General features: G+C 42.8%; 1 protein-coding gene across 2 annotated transcripts in view; it reads right to left on the reverse strand.

The window, feature by feature from the left end:
* The window catches only part of ADAMTSL1 (ADAMTS like 1), a 669,103-nt gene that overhangs the window by 547,950 nt on the left and 107,459 nt on the right, over window positions 1-13,694 (reverse strand). The gene's annotated exons all lie outside the window — the stretch shown is intronic.

A 13,694-nucleotide genomic window follows, 5' to 3' on the forward strand; every position in this document is an offset into this window, starting at 1 on the left:
TGTAACACCACTGAACCAGAAATCTTTGAACTCCAGATTGATGCTGCTTACAAACAATGCTACATTGTAACAACGTCTTAGCTGTGTGAGCAGCACTAGTCCAGCTATGGTTTACAACAGCCGAATATAAACATTTGTGTTTAAATATCAAAACATCAATAAATTCAGGAATGGAAATGTAGCTGTGATGTTTAGCTATACAGTGTGATAACTCTGCCAAGCTAATTCTCATACCTGATGCCTGTGATTACAACTTTGTGAATAAGACTCCTTCACATGGGCAAATGCACATTTGCACGCACCTCAGCAGAACTTATTTTCACACTCAACAAGGCTTTTTTGCGTGCGTATCGCCCTATTTTACTGTATTTTTATCTCTTGCAAGGCATATTCATTTGCACAGGCAAACAAAGATACACTGATAGAAATTGCTAATTCATCTAATGAGTTCCAGATGTGTCCTTTTTCCAGCTGAATTACGCAGCCTATTTTTCACACATTTGCGCACTTCCCATTCACTTCTTCGGTCTCCTTCACATGGACGTATTTGCACATGCAAAATTTGAACACACAGTACGCAGAGAATAGAATCCATTGATTTCCTGCGCATTTGCACACCCGAAGTCCCCAAAGAGGTAAAATACTTTTCTGCACAAAATATGCAAGAATATGCGTATTGTTCTGCATAATTCTGCTGGAAAAAGAAAACATCTCGAAGTCAGACGAATTCACCATTTTAATCTGTGCGCCTTTGTTTGCCAAAAACAAATAAACATGCCTTGCGGGCGCAAAAAGTACAGTAAAATACATTGATACAGGTACAAAACAGCCTCGCTCAGTGTGCAAAAAATTGCACCGAGATGCATGCAAATGCCCATATACTCATGTGAAGGGGGCCTGGCTGTATTTTCAGATGTTAAAGAGAACTATATATTTGACATACTGCAGGGGAAGAAAGAAAAAAGAAACAGAATGCTACAGTGGATTTATGGATCATGATAGGAATCATCTAACCATTTGTCTCCTAGATAGAGCTGCTCCTTACTTGGCTTGGACACATCTGAGAACCAGTGATCTATAAACACGCGCTCCAATGATGATTACTTAGTCCTGTAAAAGTGAAATCCATTGAGTGGCTACAATGTGCAGATGTCAGTACGTTTGTAAACATACTACAGGTGTCTTCCAGAGCGGACATCCTGAATACACGCCTGAATCATAACAATGATCAGCTTATAAGTGGAAGTAAATACAGATGTTCTGCGTCCTTCTCCATCTTGAAATCTACTTTTTGCATTACTGGCTTTGCTTTTAGAGATCCTATATAACCTTTCCATCTGTTGTATTTGACTTTTTTCCTTCACATATGGAATTTGGACATTCCCTTTAAGCTATCTGGTATATAAAGATTTCTTACTTTGAAGGTCACTCACAAGTCTTGATGAGACATCATTTGGCACGTAACACAGCACCACCAGCTTTAACCTTAGCGAGGACTTTGTGAAGAACACCCCAACATCATAGGAGTATGCTTGAATGGCAGAACTCTTTCCATGTGGATACTGCCTTTATCCATATAGATTTTCGCTGTGTCTATGCAAATGTATAGTCATTGATCCACATGTCGGTTTAGCCCTTTTCAATGGGCAAATCTGTGTGTGTAATGTCCTGTGTGTTTTCTGCATGGATACAGGACACGATCCGTGTCAACAAGTGGCGTGTCACTTTTTTTCTGCACGTATATTTGAAATTTATGTGCTAAAAAAAAGTGCATCCTATAGATTATTGTTAGATTAAAGGATTGGGATGCAGATTTGATGAGGAATCATGTGGCTTCCATGTCACATCCACGAAAAATTCCACCGTGTGAGCCACCCTTAGAGGTCATAGTAATGCAGTAGGGACACCTAAGATCTCAGTGGGTGCTGTAAATTCACTGATGACAACACCTGGTTCCACTGCAATGATAGTCTGCCGGGTGATCATCCGATTGGCAGCGATTCTAAATGGCAGACCTCCACCGATCAACTATTAATGACCTAATCCTAAAATCAGCAATAGTTATGCCCAGAAAACACCTTTAATTTTTTGCTTAGTTTCTTGCATTTTCTAAAAATTTAGGTCCTTTAGGAAACTTGAAATGGTTACCTTTGTAGTTGTCTTACTTCCAAATTCTTATTGCGTCAATGTTTTGTCTGTAATGCCATTTTGTCAAATCAAGATACTTTAATACAGTCATTGACTAGAATGCCAGTGAGGTTGCACTTTGCACTTTGGGGCATACAGTACACTTAATTGTTTTAAATAGATCTTTTAAACATCAGAATTTGATATATTTATTCTGGACTTCTGAATGTTGGCACGAAGCAGCTATTAAATCTCCAACCATGACCCGTGGAATTATTTAAAACTCTAATCTCGTTCAGTTTTCCTATTTTTATCAATATGTTGTTTATCCATAAGTAATTCAAAGTTATCTGTGTGGTCTCTGGATGTAGTTCAAAGCTCAGACCAGACTGCAAGTTACTTATACTTAGGGATGCCTCTTGTAGGACCAGCCTACTGGCATTTGATAGATGTCTCACTGAACTGTTCAAATCCATGAGGCCTAATTCACACAAGCATGTCCAATTTCAGTGCGTAAAAATGGACCAATTTTAATGCGATTGTATGTGTGACATTCAGATATATTGTGAGTGTCCATTTTTTACATCCATGTGCAATCTGTATGCCATCCATTTTTTTTTTCTCACCTGCAAAAAAAGCTGAAGGAGGCCCAATTTTTTCTCTAGAATTCCTAAACAGTGATAAGTGAAAAACAGTTCACACAGATGTCCTCCATATCTAACCATATACTGTAAGAGGCCTTGAAAATATAACTACTGGATAGCTAGATCTCTGCAGTCGGTACCTTTTGTGTGATGCACCCAGTGCATCTCTCGTAGCCAATCACAACTTTTCTCTGCTCTGACAAGCAACCACAATTTCAGAACATCGTACTCTATAGATGGAGGTCTCTGGCTTGGTATTAATTTAGTCACTTAGCAGGTGAAATCCTGCTGCATCTTTATCTACTGCTTTCTAAGTTGTTGCTGGGCAGTTGCTATGCAATCACACAATTGACCTGTAAGAAGGGATCATCTGACCACATTGCATAGCCTAAGCCTTGTTACCGAGAGGACTCTCTGCTTGGTTAGCCTTCAAATACTTTTGGTTTCTGCAGTATGGTACAGTTGATAGCTGTTACAACATGTGTTTTATCCAATACTTCCTATTTTAGCTCTGAGTACCCAGTTCTAGTCTAGTTTTTCGGAGTCTGTCCAGTCAGTGTGTCTTGCTTCTTTTAGTCCAGTCTTTGTTTCCTAGTTGGTGGTTTGTCTAATCTTTCTCATGCTCATTTCTGTCTGCTTTGGGTCATTCCAGCATTTGCTTCTTTAGCCTTTTCTCTGGGCCCTAGTGAGTGCCCTCTTGTTCTTGAGGATTGTGATTAAAGCAGAGTTAACCATTTGGACAATTTAGGGCTGTTTAGGGACAGTGGGATCTTATGCTTAGGGACAGTGTCAGGAAGAGACTAGGTACAGACATAGAGAGAGCCATTGTTAAAGGGGTTGTCCCGCGCCGAAACGGGATTTTTTTTTTTAACCCCCCCCCCCCGTTCGGCGCGAGACAACCCCGATGCAGGGGTTACAAAAACAACCCGCACAGCGCTTACCTGAATCCCGGCGGTCCGGCGTCTTCATACTTACCTGCTGAAGATGGCCGCCGGGATCCTCTGTCTCCGTGGACCGCAGGGCTTCTGTGCGGTCCATTGCCGATTCCAGCCTCCTGATTGGCTGGAATCGGCACGTGACGGGGCGGAGCTACACGGAGCCGGCATTCTACACGAGCGGCCCCATAGAAGACTGCAGAAGACCCGGACTGCGCAAGCGCGGCTAATTTGGCCATCGGAGGGCGAAAATTAGTCGGCTCCATGGGAACGAGGACGCTAGCAACGGAGCAGGTAAGTATAAAACTTTTTATAACTTCTGTATGGCTCATAATTAATGCACAATGTACATTACAAAGTGCATTATTATGGCCATACAGAAGTGCATAGACCCACTTGCTGCCGCGGGACAACCCCTTTAAGGTTAGTATTCCTCTGGCTGCTATTTTGGTTCTATACCACCATCTCCAGGCTCTGCTGCCTGCTTCATTATGCTCATTATCATTGTCATCTTCATTCTCATAATTCACTTGCCGTCACATTTTTTCCCTCCCACCTACTGGTGAATATATATATATAGTTCCTGAGTACTGGGAGATACTATAAGTACCCAGGTAAGTCGACTGCTAAAAGTGAAGCCAAGTTCTGCAATTTAGTGTCCATCCAGTGTTGTTACAGACAGTACTTTTATGGAGATGTATGTCTTTATAATTACCATAGAGAAGGGCTCTGCTTGGTTGTGTAAGTTGCCATGTGCATTGCCTCACAAAAAGTACTGATCTGCTTTACGGAGATCCAGCCAGTTGAGTCTCGAGGCTCTTTACATGTTTGGACAGTAACTTACAGAGTCAACACCTATAGCAGTAGATCAGTTCTTTTTCCTTCAGGAGCAAAGCTATTTTGCATACTTTTTTCCCAGGGGGCATTGCGCCATAAACTCCCTGTGAGTTGGATCATCCCAGGGAGAATCAGTACTTTTCATGGAGAAACTTGAGCAGGTAAAATGCATTTATGAATTAGTTTACAGGAATCTGAGTGTGAAAGGTTATTCTTCATAGAGGGGATGACCTACTGGTTCTGCAAGCAAATTCCAAATTACATTCGAATTTAAAAAATGGAGAAAGGAGGGATGAAATAATCATTTTCACACATAATGATCTTCATGATTTATCTCTTATGTAGATCAAATGACTGCTTTTATCAGTTAAAATTATTATGCTACAGTACCGGGTCAAATACGTAATGAAGTCCTTGACACTTCTGTATAAGATGATTGACATGTAATAAGATTAGAGCAGAATTAACGTTCAAAGATCCCGCTAACTTCAAGCCTTTTCTCAACTACAATCATATCACAGTTTAAAAGCCAGCAATGTGCTGTAGCCAAAAACTAGGAGTGCATGATTAGATATGTCTCCTTTGAACAGCTTATTTATGACTATATATTTGGTCACACTTGTGTTGGTGAACCTAAAAACTGCATTGTTAATTTTATATAGTTAAAAGGAATTAAAGCTCCAAAGCTGTTTACCCTGCCAGAGTACAGAGATAAAAGCAGCAGGGTTATTTATATGTATATACTTTTCTCTTTCATACTATTGGAATTCTTCCATATGAAACTGAAATGTGCAACGACCATAGCAAGTAATTAGCAACATGTTTGATCGTTCTAGCATGTTAGAAATAACAATACCCACTTCCTAAGGATCTTTAAGTACATTTACTACTGTACAGTGTTAGCAAATAGCCGTTGCTAACCCTGGAAGTTTCTTCTGACAATAAAAACATTCTAATTATAAGGAATGAATCATTAGAAAATGTTGTATTTATATAGTATTTTATACTATCCATAATATTTTACACTGGCCACTGGAACGCACACAGCAGACATTTCCTAATTCTCATGCATGGGGTACAAAGAGTACCCTAGAGTCAATGGGGTACAGAGTAACCCCATCACCCTACATGTGAAACTACTTAGATGCTACAGTTGCAATCTAAGGGGTTAAATGTCTGGGATTAGACGTTTCTCCGATCCTGGCTATTAGAGGAGGAGCCTGGCTGTTGTAAGTCATTTGAGCGCCTTCTTGTTCTGGCAAGGGATATCTGTGTACTATTTAGACTAGGCCACTGTAAAAAGGCCTAGCTTAAGGTTCATAAAACCACATGTTGGTAGACACTAGAGATCAGCGAGCGTACTCGGTACGGGTGTTTTTGCACTCGAGACCCGTTTTTTCCGAGTAACTGACTACTCGGACGAAAAGATTCGGGGGGCGCCGGGGGTGAGCGGGGGGTTGCAGAGGGGAGTGGGGGGGGGGGGGGGGTCGAGAGAGAGAGAGCTCCCCCGTTCCCCACTGCTACCCACCTCTCCACCACGCCGCCCCCCGAATCTTTTCGTCCGAGTAGTCAGTTACTCGGAAAAGCGGTGCTCAAGTGCAAAAACACCCGAACCGAGTACGTTCGCTCATCTCTAGTAGTGACTAAAATGTAGAACTGTATAAAAGAAAGACTCTTGTGACTCATAGCAACTAATTACAATGCAGCTTTGATTTCTTATAGTGCTTTTGAAAAATAAAAGCTCCTCTATGATTGGTTGCTATGTCAACAAGGGCAAGTCATTTACTAATAATCAAAAATCATGCAAAATATTTTTTGTGATAGGGAATATTTCAAAACTTGGAATCAATTTCAATATGAACAGTCATACAATAAATGTGAAGTTTGAATTATGAACATCTCATGATAACCATGTATAGGCATCATAGCTAGATATAGAGTATGATACGGTAAAGAATAAAGCTAAAAGGGACTTACGGTCATTAGAAAGAGTATGAATACTCTGCTGTTTTACTTAAAGGGGTTGTCCCGCGAAAGCAAGTGGGTCTATACACTTCTGTATGGCCATATTAATGCACTTTGTAATGTACATTGTGCATTAATTATGAGCCATACAGAAGTTATCAGAAGTTATTCACTTACCTGTTCCGTTGCTAGCGTCCTCGTCTCCATGGTGCCGTCTAATTTTCAGCGTCTAATCGCCAGATTAGACGCGCTTGCGCAGTCCGGGTCTTCTTCTTTGCTGAATGGGGCCGCTCGTGCCAGAGAGCGGCTCCTTGTAGCTCCGCCCTGTCACAATAGAATGCACTGATACAAGCACAATAGCCCATGAAGTATATACACTAACGCCATTGTGAGGCCGCCTTTAACTAAAATCCCCAAATAAGTAAAATGAATTTTACAAAATTAGAAGAAGTATAATAGAATGATTTGCCCCCCTACTGTTTTTTGGACCTATTCCTGGTTTTGACTTACAAATACTGATGAAAAATGCTGATTAGAATAATGAGACGTGAAAGTTGCCTATTAGACATAAAACACAGAATTGGTGACTTCTCAAACCCAACTATTCCAAATTAAGGATGGATTCAGACGAACGTATATCGGCTCGGTTTTCACGCCGAGCCGATATACGGTGTCCTCATCTGCAGGGGGGGGGGGATGGAAGAGCCAGGAGCTCCCGCCCCCTCTCTGCCTCCTCTCTGCCCCTCTGCACTATTTGCAATGGGGAGAGGTGGGGCGGGGGCGAGGCTAATTCTTGAAACTTAGCCCCGCCCTGCTTCTTTTCATTGCAAATAGTGCAGAGGGGCGGAGAGGGGGTGGAGAGGAGGCAGAGAGGGGCGAGAGTTCAGTTCCTGCTCCTGCCTCTTCCGTCCTTCCCCCCCTGCAGATGAGGACACCGTATATCGGCTCGGCGTGAAACCCGAGCCGATATACGTTCGTCTCAATCCACCCTCAAGATGAGTTTCTCCAGTCCCATGAACCTTATAAAATCACCCAATATGGTTTTGTAACATTTTGCCTTCTGAATATACTGTAATTCACAATTCAACGGTCTTGTACTCACCAACATCTATGTTAGTGCACTGCCCCCATATCCCATCCTGTATATCATCTAGCACACATATGGTTTTTAAACATATTTCCTCGAGTTCCTAGTTCTAACCCATTGATCCCTACTGTAGATTTACACTTTTGCTTTCAAATCCTGAAAAGGCTCAAACATCAAACAATTTTTTTTTCTAGTCTAACATCTGAAATATTTCTGTTGGATGCCAAACTGCAAGGCATTCCAGACTATCAGCTTTTAGGTTAATTGCATTTTGCTGTACTACTGAAGATGCAAAAAGTTTTGGTGTTTTTAAGCCATGAACCATGAAGCACTAATTACAGGCTGGATATTGACTTACTCTACAGTTAAAACAGGCCAAATATTTTGACAACTTCTAACTTGTCAATTATCACTTAGCAAAACAGCCTTTGCATTTCACTATATGATGAATACAGAAAGCTGCAAGCTGTAATCCTAAACCGCAGGTAAAGGAAATGTATGTAATACCACTCCTAAACATCGAAGCGCCACGGTAAAAAAAATATACTTCCATAGTTACGTATGTGAGAGATTTTCAAATGACCACAAAATCCAACATTTAAGTTACAAATCCAAACATCACTTACGCATTACTATGTAAATGGAGCCAGGTTTCCTTTTTTTCTTGCTTTGAAGGTAAATAAAAAAGTTTCATATAAATTTGCAAATAAGGAAATGTTATTTATGGGAACCATGGAAGCATTAAAGCTCGCAAGAAGAATAAAACAAGGTCTTATAATCAACTCGACTTCAATAAAATAATATAACAATCAAATCTACATCATAAATCAAAGGACATAACGAGCTCCTTATGTTGGTTGATTCCAGCACCATCACATCTGCCATTAACATTAAGAAGGTTGGTACAGAAATGTTAGTTTTTGAACTGTATTTGTATTTTTCTGCCCCTGGTACTTCTTGTTTGAAAATATCTTTATTTGGCAAAATAAAAAAAATAAATAAAACTTGTTATTTGTATAGCGCCAACTTATTTTGCAGTGCTTTCAGGTAATTTATCTATTACCCCCCACCAAGCTGGGTGCTCATTTTACCAACCTCGGAAGGATGAAAGGATGAGTCAACCTTGAGCTGGCTGCCTGAAACGTGGGGATTGAACCCCCAACCTTCAGGTCGTGAGCGAGAGCTTAGGAGTGCAAGATAGATATACTCCCTGATTTCATTAGTTTTTCTCTTTAGTCTCACATATATGAGTACTTACATAGGTAACATATGTAAATTTATCAGACAGTAATAATAATCTGCAAGTGGTATTGCGTGTGTCTCAGTTACTTAAAATCAATACTTTCAATTACTCTTTACCTAACAATGTATAATGTTCAGAGGCAGAGCAAAAAAGTCAGCGACGGGGATGTTCTTAATGTTTAGGCCCCCATCCATGATAGAAATGGAATGGTACTCGCCAGAGAATGAGTAGAGTTACACAGCCATACATAGGTACACTCACCACATGAAGGTCTGCACTAACACACTCCCTGTTATGTGTTCCAAGTGAACAGTTACTACTACCTTCCATTCATTTTAAAGTAAAGGGTCTTTATCACTTCTTCAGTTCAAATATGCACCTGGACATTCTTGTTCTCAGCTGTGCTACTTCTTTAATTCCTTAAGGCAGTGTTTCCCAACCTTTTTTAGCCTTGGGGCATCCCTGGGAAAAAAAAAATTTACAGCGCGGCACACCTACCAAAAGGGGGGGTGGTTAGGGGTGTTGCTGTGGTGTGGTCAGGAGCATGGCTAGGGTGTGGCTTATTACGACATATGCTTTTTACCTCCATCATTATAAAAAAGACAGGGTTGTTTAAAAAAAACACACAGGGAAGAGCGCTGGATGCACTATTTATATACATTATATTTGAAATTAACATGCTGCGGAATTAAATACTGCACCTCATGTCAGCGTCCACACGGGTTTTGTGCAGATTGTTTCCACACCGTGTGGATCATTTTCAAAATTTCATCCACTTTGCTGCTACAGCTACTATGGATTCCACAACTAATTCGCCCCCTGTAGTAATTACGTCCCACCCATGTTAGTGGCCCCACTAGTAATAGCGACCCCCTATATTGGTGGCCCCGGGAGTAATGGCGACCCCCTATATTGGTGGCCCCGGGAGTAATGGCGACCCCCTATATTGGTGGCCCCAGGAGTTTAACGCCACCCAGTAACAACATTAACGCCACCCAGTAACAACATTAACGCCACCCAGTAACAACATTAACCCCCCCCCGGTAACAACATTACGCCACCCGGTAACAACATTAACCCCCCCCCCGTAACAACATTAACCCCCCCCCCCCGAAACAACATTAACCCCCCCCAGTAACAACATTAACCCCCCCAGTAACAACATTAACCCCCCCCAGTAACAACATTAACCCCCCCAGTAACAACATTAACCCCCCCAGTAACAACATTAACTCCCCCCCCAGTAACAACATTAACTCCCCCCCAGTAACAACATTAACCCCCCCAGTAACAACATTAACCCCCCCAGTAACAACATTACCCCTCCCAGTAACAACATTAACTCCCCCCCCCCCAGTAACAACATTAACTCCCCCCCCCAGTAACAACATTAACTCCCCCCCCAGTAACAACATTAACTCCCCCCCAGTAACAACATTAACTCCCCCCCAGTAACAACATTAACTCCCCCCCCCAGTAACAACATTAACTCCCCCCCCAGTAACAACATTAACTCCCCCCCCCAGTAACAACATTAACTCCCCCCCCAGTAACAACATTAACCCCCCCAGTAACATTAACCCCCCCCAGTAACAACATTAACCCCCCCCAGTAACAACATTAACCCCCCCAGTAACAACATTAACCCCCCCAGTAACAACATTAACCCCTCCCAGTAACAACATTAACCCCTCCCAGTAACAACATTAACCCCTCCCAGTAACATTAACCCCCAACCTATATACCTACCTCCTCCTCGTACTGGTGTATCTTGACGGCACCAGGAACATTAACTCCCCCCCCCCCCAGTAACAACATTAACTCCCTCCATCAACATTAACCCTCCCCCCCAGTAACAACATTAACCCCACATCAGCCTTATGGTTGCCTTCAAAGGGGCGATTCTAATTGTAAGACAGTATAGTAAAAGTGAACCCCACAGTGGCCCGATTGGTAATAAGGTCCCCCATAGCGGCCGGTGACGCACACCATTCCGCCCATACAGACGCACACCATTCCGCCCATACAGACACACACCATTCCGCCCATACAGACACACACCATTAGACATATATACGTACAGACACACACACACATATATGCAGACACACGCACATATGCAGACACACACACGCACACATATATGCGCACACACAAACACATATATGCAGACACACACACATATGCAGACACACACACGCACACATATATGCGCACACACAAACACATATATGCAGACACACACACACATATATGCACACACACAAACACATATATGCAGAAACACACACATATATATGCAGACACACATATATATACAGATACACACAATGATCCCTCCCTGCAGCTGCTCCTCCTCAGCGTCACTCTTCTTGCTGCAGAGATCATGCTCTCTGCACTCCCCTTCCCTCCTCCGCGGCCGTTGTCAGTCTGCTATCGGCACTCCTATTACTGTCTGCACTAGACAGAACAAGCCAATAGAAGATCGCCTACTGACAGCAGCACGGAGGAGTGAGGGAACTTACTGCACAGCTGGAGGGCCACAGAAAATGAGGCGGCGGGCCGGATTTGGCCCGCGGGCCTTGTGTTTGACACCTGTGCTCTAGCTCCTCTAGCAGGGCCTTGCATGTCCCCACTACCGATGTGATTTCCAGCCAGAGAGCCCCGGCACCCCGGTTGGGAATCACTGCCTTAAGGACACGGCCCTTTTTTTTATTTAACTTCAATTTTTTCTCCCCACTTTAAAAAAACCATAACTCTTTCACTTATCCATCAGCGTAGCTGTATGTGGGCTGTATGCGGGCTGTATGTGGGCTGTATGCGGGCTTGTGTTTTTCAATGGTACTATGTTATGTACCATCTTTTGGATCGCTTTCTATGAAATATTTTCTTAGAGAGGGGGTAACAAAAAAAAGCAGATTTCTGACGTGTATTTTTGTTCTGCTGACATTCACCGTCCAGGGTAAATAATGCGTTACTTTGATAGATCAGATTTTTATGGATGCAGCAATAGCAAATATGTTTTGGGTAATTTTTTTATTATAAATATGAGAAAAATATTTTTTTTTTACTTTTATTACCTTTTATTGTTTCAATAATAAAACTTTTTTAAACTGATTTTTAAATTTTCTTTTTAGGGAACGTGAACTTGTGATGATTTGATCACACCTGCAGTATGATGTAAAACCACATTATACTGTGATCTGACTGGCAATCTATCAAGCTACGTCTCAGGGAATGGCAGCCCTGGTGGCTTTCAGAAGGCCAATGGCTACCATGGCAAACGAACAGCACCCCGTGATCTCATCACTGGGGACCGTTCGAGACCCTGAACTCCCATCAGAACATTTAAAGGGTTAACAGCCTTAATCAACGGGAGTGCTGATCGGGGTTGTTGCTGGGGGTATCAGCTGTAAGCAATAGCTGACACCCTCATTGTATAAAGCAGGATCGCCTCCAAATCCCCCTCCATAAAAACCCCAAACCTCCTTGATGTAACTGTACTTCATGGAGCATTAAGGGGTTAAAAAGTTGCTTTCACTCTTCAGAACCGATCTGAATTTTCTGCTTATATTTGACCTAAAACTTAGAGATGAGCGAGCACCAAAATGCTCGGGTGCTCGTTACTCGAGTCGAACTTTCAGTGATGCTCGAGAGTTCGTTTCGAGTAACGAACCCCATTGAAGTCAATGGGTGACTCGAGCATTTTTGTATATCGCCGATGCTCGCTAAGGTTTTCATTTGTGAAAACCTGGGAAATTCAAGAAAGTGATGGGAACGACACAGAAATGGATAGGGCAGGCGAGGAGCTACATGTTGGGCTGCATCTCAAGTTCCCAGGTCCCACTATTAAGCCACAATAGTGGCAAGAGTGAGACCCCCCCCCCCCCCGCACTGTCAGCATAAAGATCATTCTCCTCTGCCACAGCTGTAACAGCTGTGGCAGAGAAAAACGATGTTAGCCCATTGAATTCAATGGAGCCAGCAATACCGCCGGCTCCATTGAAAGCAATGGGCTGCCGGCGATCGCGGGATGAATTGTCGGGAAGGGCTTAAATATATAAGCCCTTCCCTGCAATTCATCCAGAAATGTGGAAAAATAAAAAAAATATACTCACCTTGTCCCGGAAGAACGATGTTAGCCCATTGAATTGAATGGAGCCGGCAATACAGCCTGCTCCATTGAAAGCAATGGGCTGCCGGCGATCGCGGGATGAATTGTCGGGAAGGGCTTAAATATATAAGCCCTTCCGTGCAATTCATCCAGAAATGTGTAAAAATTAAAAAAATATATATACTCACCTGGTCCCGGCAGACGGAGTTCAGCGCGGCAGGCTGCAGTTTCCCTGAACTGCTCTGAACAGCTGTGAGTAGTATTCAGCTGCCGGGGATTTAAAATCCCCGCCTGCTGAATAAGCTGCCTCTGATTGGTCCCTGCGCTGAGCCAATCAGAGGCAGCCCTCACTCACCCATTCATGAATTCATGAATGGGTGTGAGTGAGGGCTGCCTCTGATTGGTCAGGCTGTGACCAATCAGAGGCAGCTTATTCAGCAGGCGGGGATTTTAAATCCCCGGCAGCTGAATACTACTCACAGCTGTTCAGAGCAGTTCAGGGAAACTGCAGCCTGCCACGCTGAACTCCGTCTGCCGGGACCAGGTGAGTATATATATATTTTTTATTTTTACACATTTCTGGATGAATTGCAGGGAAGGGCTTACATATTTAAGCCCTTCCCGACAATTCATCCCGCGATCGCCGGCAGCCCATTGCTTTCAATGGAGCCGGCTGTATTGCCGGCTCCATTGAATTCAATGGGCTAACATCGTTCTACCGGGACCGAACTACCGAGTATAT

This window comes from Eleutherodactylus coqui, chromosome 5 (assembly GCF_035609145.1).
Source record: "Eleutherodactylus coqui strain aEleCoq1 chromosome 5, aEleCoq1.hap1, whole genome shotgun sequence".
NCBI lineage: Eukaryota > Metazoa > Chordata > Amphibia > Anura > Eleutherodactylidae > Eleutherodactylus > Eleutherodactylus coqui.